We start from the raw sequence: 9128 nt of genomic DNA on the forward strand, positions 1-9128 counted from the left end.
ATAAATGTAAAGCTTGATAACCCCACCATCCCTTTTATGAAATGTTAAAAGGAGCAATTCTTTTTTCTTTCTTCCTCTCCTTTTAATTAATGCTTATTTTTCTTTTTCTTTTCTAATTCCACTTGTTGCTTTACTAATAAGTATGTATGAAATAAAGAATTGATTCTTTTAATATTCCTGAATACACGCGTTGCAATACGATTCTTCGCGATGGAGTTTAGGCCACCCATGGGAATCCATGGCCTTTTTTTCCCCTCTCAATAAACAATGAGACCTAAAGCTGTTCAATGTAAAAAATATAAAAACAAAAACTTATCGACATTGCTCCAGCGTTTATATTAAACCACAGTAATTTATTTATCTAGCAAAACAATTGTTGAAATTTATTTTAAAAGTGATTCAAGGTTAAACACACTTTTGAAAGGACACAATATATTGTGAAAAAGTGTTACCTATTCTCTAGAGGATACACCGAAAAAGTGTCATCCAATCTTAAAGGGTATATTTACTTTGAAAGGGTGTGTTATTTATTCTCTGCACCTTATAAATAATAGGCCTGCCGTAAATTTCCAACGCTTAGAAAAAATTTCAGCAACACAAAATTCCAGCAATACAAAATATTCCTACAACATAAAGTTTTGCATTCTTACCTCTTCCTTTTTACAAAAGCAGCCGAGAAACAAAAAAGGTTCTCTAGAATTTCTATTTGAGTGCACATTAGAAGATTCCCGAGTGGTTCATTGTATCTTGGGAGTAGAACATCATTTTGTGATAGATTATGTAAATATTAGTTAGAATATTTTGTAATCTCCTATTTTAGGTTAGAATATTTTGTATATAAACCAAGTCAAGGAATGAAAGGAAACACGGAAAATATTTCCTACATGGTATCAGATTAGGGTTTCTTTGTTCTTCCTCCTTCCGCTACGCCCTAGTCCCTCTTTCTTCTTCCTCTTTTCCGCCACCTTCTTTCTCTACTACATCCGCCATGGTCGATGCAACACCCACTCCGGTTAAGTCCTCGTTCCACCCGACCCTCGCGGTCTCGAATATCAAGAATCACATCTCTGTTACTCTTGAGATGGAGAACTCATAATACGGAACATGGGCCAAGCTTTTCAAAATTCATGCTCGTTCTCACAAGGTCCTTCATCACATCATTCCTCCACCCAAAGGTAAGGAGAAGCCGTCTCCCAAAACTGATGAGGAAGTCGAATTATGGACGACCATTGACGCCACCGTGCTTCAATGGATATATTCGACAATTTCGAATGATTTGTTAAACACCATCATCGAACCAGATGCTACTGCCATGGACGCTTGGGTTCGCTTGCGTGATATATTCCAAGATCATCAAACCTCTCGTGCGGTGACTCTCGAACAAGAATTCACGACGACTCGTATGGAGGATTTTCCCAATGCCTCCGCCTATTGTCAATGTCTAAAGAGCCTTGCGGATCAACTGAAGAACATCGGGGCTCCCGTGACGAATAGCCGTCTTGTCCTTCAATTAGTTTCGGGTCTCACTGAAGCGTACAAAGGGGTTAGCACACAAATTCGCCATGCTAATCCTTTCCCCACATTCACAGAGGCTCGGTCTTCCCTTGTTTTGGAAGAACGTGAACTTGCGGCAATGGTGTCTCACGGGTCTGGTTCAGCTTTGGTAGCCACGGTCGACGACGCGGCACTGCCCTCTGAAAACACACACACACGTCGAGGGAAAACCAAAAATTCCCACCGCCAAAATTCTGGGACTGGCCGTAACAGTGGTTCTGGCCGCGGCTCGGGCGGCGGAAAATTCACCTCCGGCGGACACGGTGGTTCTGGCCATAGCAACGGCGGTCCGCAGCCAGCAGGCTCCTCTTCCCAGCAGTGGATTGCCGGCAAGTTTGGTCACTGACAGTGGGTACCGCAGCCTCGCTGGGTGGCTGCCCCTCCCCCCTGCCCTTACCCGATGACTTTTTGGGCTCGTCCTCTGCCTGGGCCGCCACGGCAGCAGGGTATATTGGGTCCTCCTCCAGCCCAACAGCTCTACACGGCAGCAGTGGCACCTCATGGGTCGAATGTTCCAACCGACATCGAGTCTGCAATGCACACCATGACCTTGAACACGCCTGATCAAAATTGGTACATGGATACCGGGGCCACTTCTCATATGACATCCTCGGACGGTAATCTCTCGTCTTATTTTAATTTGAGAAATCAAAATAATGGTATTGTTGTGGGAAATGGTCATTCGATTCCAATTCATGGTTGTGGTCATACTAGTTTGCCTCCCCCCCAAACCCCCTTTTATCCTTACGGAATGTCTTACATGCGCCTAAACTCATTAAGAATTTAATTTCAGTACGGAAGTTTACTACTGATAATTCTGTGTCTGTTGATTTTGATCCGTATGAGTTTTCTGTGAAGGATTTTCAGACGGGGATGGCACTAATGCGGTGTGATAGTCGGGGAGATCTTTATCCAATCACCACCATCAAATATCCAACCACCACTCCATCAACCTTTGCGGCATTGTCCTCTCCTTTTTGGCATGATCGTTTGGGTCACCCGGGAAAGTCTATTTTAGATTGTCTTAGGCTTAGTAAAAGCATTGAATGTAATAAATCTAGTCATTCTAGTATTTGTCGTTCTTGCGTTCTTGGTAAACATGTTAAGTTGCCGTTTGATTCTGCTATTTCCGAAACTTTGATGCCATTTGATATTATTCATAGTGATTTGTGGACCTCTCCCGTGTTAAGTTCATTGGGTCATCGGTATTATGTACTTTTTTTTGGATGATTTTTCGAAGTTTTTATGGACTTTTCCTTTAGCTAAGAAATCCGATGTTTATGCGAAATTCTTAGCTTTAAAAGCCCACATTCATACCCAATTTGAACATCATATTAAAAATGTCCAATGTGATAATGGGAGGGAATATGATAATGGAAAATTCGGGAAATTTTGTGAGTCTAGTGGGATGTCCTTTCGTCTTTCTTGTCCACATACGTCATCACAAAATGGGAAAGCCGAAAGAAAAATCCGATCTATCAATAATATCACTCGGACTCTCCTTGCTCATGCCTCTTTTCCCCCTTCGTTTTGGCATCACGCCTTACAAATGGCAACATATCTTCTTAATATTTTACCAAGCAAATTATTGGGTCATGTCTCTCCTCTTCAAGTGTTATACCAAAGAAAGTCATCTTACTCTCATCTTCGGGTTTTTGGGTGTTTATGCTATCCCCTCCTTCCTTCTCCGACCATCCACAAATTGCAAGCCCGGTCTACACCGTGTGTATTTTTGTGGTATCCTATGAATCATAGAGGGTATAAGTGTTATGATTTATCGTCCAACAAAATCATTATTTGTCGTCACGTGATTTTTTATGAGAATGTTTTCCCATTTTTCAATTTACATTCTCCCACTTCAACTACTTATGATTTTTTGGATGATGGGATTTCCCCATTTTGGTTGCATCATATGGCCACTGATCTGGATAATCGGCCCAGCCCACCCCCCGCTGCACCCGTGACCCAGCCAACTTCCCTCCCTCCCACCGTGCCGAGTCCTGCCGCCTCCCCTCCATTGGCGGCGCATGGGCCAGCCGTCTCCCCTGCCACCCTACCCCCCTCCGTCTCCCACACCCACACAAACATCACCCCAGCCGCCCCACTCTACCAATCCGACCCGAATGGTGACCGGCCAACATGGTATTTTTAAGCCAAAACGCACGTTTAACTTGAATACCATGGTTACGAAATCCCCTCTCCCTCGTAACCCTGTGACCGCCCTTCGTGACCCGAATTGGAAAATGACTATGGATGATGAATTTGATGCTCTTATTAAAAATAAGACGTGGGAGATGGTGCCCCGTCCACCTAATGTGAATGTTATTCGTTCTATGTGGATTTTCACTCATAAAGAAAAGTCTAATGGTGATTTTAAGAGGCATAAAACCCGTCTTGTAGGTGATGGAAAGACTCAACAGGTTGGCATTGATTGTGGTGAGACCTTCAGTCCGGTAGTCAAGCCGGCTACGATCCGTACCATTCTCAGCCTTTCATTATTAAAGAATTGGCCTATTCATCAGCTAGATGTCAAGAATGCTTTCTTATACGGTAAGCTCAAGGAAACAGTGTATATGCATCAACCTCTAGGTTTCAGAGATCCCACTCATCCGGATTATGTATGTTTACTCCGTAAGTCCTTATATGGACTTAAGCAGGCCCCGAGGGCATGGTACAAGCGTTTTGCAGATTATGTCTTTTCTCTTGATTTTTCAAACAGCAGATCTGACAATTCTTTGTTCATCTACACAAAGGGGTCCGATAGGGCATACATTTTACTTTATGTTGATGATATTATTCTTACTGCTTCCTCAGATTCTCTCTGATGCTCCATTATGGCTCTCCTTGCCTCGGAATTTGCTATGAAGGATCTGGGTCCTTTGAATTATTTCCTTGGCATTCATGTCACTCGCCATAAGGATGGCATGGTTCTTTCGCAACGCAAGTATGCCGAAGAAATCATTGATCGAGCTGGGATGTCTTCTTGTAAGGCTACTTCTACTCCGGTTGATACTAAACCGAAGGTGAGCATCACATCGGGTGCGCCATATGATGACCCGACTCACTATCGCAGTCTCGCAGGTGCACTTCAGTATCTTACCTTCACGAGGCCGGATATTTCTTATGCTGTTCAATAGGTATGCTTACACATACATGCTCCGAGAGAGGTTCATATGCATGCTCTTAAGCGCATCATCCGTTACATTCAGGGTACACTTGATGATGGTTTGCATCTTTATCCATCCTCAGTTACTGACCTCCTTTCCTACACTGATGCGGATTGGGGGGGGGGGGGGGGGGCTGCCCTGACACACGTCGGTCAACGTCTAGTTATTGTGTCTTCCTTGGAGATAACTTGATATCTTGGTCTTCGAAACGCCAACCTACCCTCTCTCGTTCAAGTGTTGAGGCGGAGTATAAGGGGGTTGCTAATGTTGTCTCCGAGTCATGCTGGATTCGCAATCTTCTGTTGGAATTACATTGTCCTATTCATAAGGATACTATGGTGTATTGTGACAATGTGAGTGCCATTTATCTTTCAGGAAATCCAGTGCAACATCAGCGCACCAAGCATATTGAAATGGACATCCACTTTGTTTGCGAGAAGGTTGCGCGAGGACAGGTTCGTGTCCTTGATGTTCCATCCCGTTATCAGATTGCCGATTTTTTCACCAAGGGACTACCACAAGTCTTATTTGAAGATTTTCGGGACAGTCTCAGCGTTCGTAAACCTCCCGTTTCGACTGCGGGGGTGTGATAGATTATATAAATATTAGTTAGAATATTTTGTAATCTCCTATTTTAGGTTAGAATATTTTGTAATCTCCTATTTTAGGTTAGAATATTTTGTAATCTCCTATTTTAGGTTAGAATATTTTGTATATAAACCAAATCAAGGAATAAAAGGAAACACGGAAAATATTTCCTACACTTTGCTATTTGCACTAGGATAGTGACGGAAATCTATTATGAAGACAGCGCCATTCATAGCGCGCCTTGAACCGGATTTTTCAATTTCAACTATGTATTATCTTTATTGTTATTATATATTTTATTTGTTTCTTATTTATTTTTCTTAATGTGATCATCTCTAATATTTTTCCAATAACAATGAGATGAAAACATATTACTTTAAGTTAACTATGGTAAAGTGATAATAATATATATAGACACATATTATGTATTTACCGAGTTAGTGTAAACAGTGAAGGCGAATATGTTTTTTTCTGTTATCTAATGCATGAAATATGCCTATGTTGAAGAAGGTGAATAAAACATAATATGGAATCCAAATTGCTTTTAACAGACTGTTCTGTCTTTATTATTCCGATTAAACATAACCTTCTCTTCAGAAGGGAGGGTCTCTCTCTCCCTTTTTTTTAATACTTTTTTATTGAGAGGAATGAACTAAAAAATATAATGGGTTATAATATAAAGGGCTCTTGGCAATGCCTATGTTGTGCACTTCTTGGCAATATAATGAACTCTTCTCTCTATCCTCAACTTAATTTGAGTTTACATAAAAAGGTTACCCTTGAAGTAGATTTTTCAAACTCAAATGTTTTATATTTTGCTCTTATAATGGACTTCCCATCTACTTCAAATTTGGCAAATTAGTTAATTTAGACCTGGAATCGTCAAATTAGAAGTTCCAAATTTAATGATTTCTCAAAGCTTCACATCTTAAGCTAGCAATCATCCACCGAGGGTGTGACGGAATGGTTAACATATCTCTGCTCTTAATCAGAGATTTTGAGTTTGAACCCTGAAATGAAAAATTTCTTGATAAACAAATCTGAATTAGTTCAGCAATTGGTTCCGAATATTCTTCACTTCAATTTTGACGCCTTTCCTTCCTAATTTCTCGCCTTGGAAACAACCTAAACGATTCACTTTAATTTGTAGAAATTGCACGAATTTCCCTTCAAATGGGTTGGTCTCTATTTTTTTTCTGGAAGGGGGGTGGGGGGTAGGGGTGGGGGTGGGAGGAGAACGTCGATGCCTCCTAAAAACAAAATAATTATATACGCCTCTTACTTTCATGTCCCTGAAACTATTTACCCGAAATGCCCCCAAAATTATGATACCGACAGGGCATATAAATATATTGAGATAGTATCATGTTCATTTATGCAAAAGACACACTTTTCTCAGAAGAAAAAACTCTATGATACCATCATCTTATATACATATATTGTGATGATATCGTAGAGAACTGCTTCAGTCCTTCAATGAGACACTCCTTAGCCCTCTGTGATACCAACGTGGTACATACATATACTGAGACACTATCATGGAGAACTGCTTCAGTCTTTCTCTTAGTCCTCCATGATACCATCATGCTATATAAATATACTGCTATGGTATCATGGAGGGAGGGTTTTGGGTGGGTGGGGGGGGGGGGGGGGGTACTCGGGTAAATATTTTCGGCCAGTTGGGTAAGAAGCGAAATTAGTTTAGGAGGGAGCATGAACGGGTAAATATTTTACATTTTAGGGGTATTTTATGTTGTTTTCCCTTTTTTCCCTCAAATTAAACGGGCTGGTCTTTAATTTTTGCCCTTTAACAATCGTAGTTATGCCTCGTGGGCATAAGTTCTTTAAGGGCGTGGGGCATAATGTGGGGCATATTATGATGTGAAAATATAAACTTATGCCCCGCAAAAACATTGTTATATTTGTTATGAGGAGCAAAAATTAAAGACCAGCACAAAATAAGGGCATTTTAAGTGCCACCCCTCTAATTTTGGTCTTGTATATACATGTATGTAACACCTCGTACTTCCTAACTAAGTTACGTTTATGATTTGAGACTTAGAAACTAAGACAGAAGTGTTGGGATTAGAAAAATTGCCTCAGAACAGTAAATGTACGTCTACGTCAAAATGTATGAGGCGTACATTTATGTACGGGACGTACGTCTTGAACGTACCTCACAAGGGAAAATCAGAAGTCACTGGAATTTGACAATTCTAGGTACGAGCAAGTTATACGGGCTGTACTTTTAAGGCGTAAAATGTATACGGGGCGTACAATAATGTACGGGCCGTACTTTTTATCACACACCTCACAGACTAAAAATTGTAGCTTCTGAAAATCGACATACAAGGTACGTCCATAATGTACGGGCTGTACATTGTGCCTGTACTTCATCCCGCTTCAGCAAAAGTATAAATATGTGGGTTTAGTTTTTAATCCCACTTTTCATATTCTCAAGCCCTAGCACGAAGTTCTTCTCCTCCTACCATCAAGATACACTAAGGTAAGCCTATTCCAAGACTTTCAAGTGAATTCTAACATGTATCCATGATTTCTAAACAAGAATCCATTGTTCCTAACCTAGGGTTTTCAAGAAAATCCATCTAATGGATTCAAGATTAAGGCTTTTGGATTCTTCTCCAAGTTCAGACCATTAGTTACAAGTTTTAGAGCATTAACAGGTATGTAGGGTTTCTATCTACGTGTGAGAACATCATTGTTCTTCCCCATGCCGCGTTCTTCCATGATTATACGAAAGTTTGCCAAAACTAGAGTTCTAGACATGTTCATGATAACCCTAAGTACATGTGCCATGATATACCATGTTGGCTTTAATAGTTCGTTATTGTGTTCTTAATATTCCCTTTTGGTTATTGAGAATATGTATGTAATCCATGAAAACCCATACTTTGCATTCCATGGGTTCTTAAATACAAGATATGAATTATTATGTCTATTTTCATGAAATTCTACATGCTTCCATGTTTTCATACAAGTTTTACTATATACCTATATTCATGTTATATTACACTTACGAGTCATGTTTACAATCATGTTTGTATAATTCATGGGCTACTAAGCCAATTATATCCATGTTCATGTTATGGGAGTTGCACAAATTACCAAAAAGGTTTAGTAGCTGAAACTACGTATGCCAGCGTAGGATAAGGATCGCTTCGCCCAGTTAGGACGATTCTGTCATGTTTACCCATTGCGGGTTATTGGATCCATTCATGTCATGTTCATGTTTTGTACCCCGGCAAGGTACAGGACTGCTTAGCTGATAGAGCAGAGATCAGTCGCCACGTGCTTACGTGGTGATTACATGTCGGTTATACTAATGCTCTCGCACAGATATCTTTACAGAGTTAAAATATCTTAGTCATATTATACATACTCATGTCAGATGATATTCATGTTCATATTCAGGTTACAGATACAGTTTCAGTTCTGTTATTTCAAGTGGCATGCTTATTCCATTTAGTTTCTTTACATACCAGTACAATTCGAATGTACTGACGTCCCCTTTTATTTTCCTGGGGCCCTGCATTTCACGATGCAGATTTACATGACGACGAATCAGCTCGTTAGACCTTGCACGTATCAGCTATTGGTAAGCCCCATCTCTTTCAGGGTTTTATCTATATTTATATTTATTTCAGTTATGTAGTTAAGGTATGTTGGGGGCCTTGTCTCGGTAAACAGTTTAGCAGTCAGACTCATGATAGAGGTTTAATAGACTAGATTAGATCAGTTATGTCATGTCAGATGTTCAGATTCGTATAGCCAGTATTGGCTCAGTACTTATTATATTTT

General features: G+C 40.4%; 1 long non-coding RNA gene across 1 annotated transcript; it reads left to right on the plus strand.

Annotated features, from left to right (window-relative positions):
- Nucleotides 1–7768: 7768 nt before the first annotated feature.
- On the plus strand, nt 7769–9128 carry LOC132614450 (uncharacterized). Its single transcript, XR_009572301.1, has 3 exons — nt 7769–7815; nt 7897–7993; nt 8875–9128. It is a non-coding gene; the product is annotated as an uncharacterized LOC132614450 (long non-coding RNA).

This window comes from Lycium barbarum, chromosome 10 (assembly GCF_019175385.1).
Source record: "Lycium barbarum isolate Lr01 chromosome 10, ASM1917538v2, whole genome shotgun sequence".
Lineage (NCBI taxonomy): Eukaryota > Viridiplantae > Streptophyta > Magnoliopsida > Solanales > Solanaceae > Lycium > Lycium barbarum.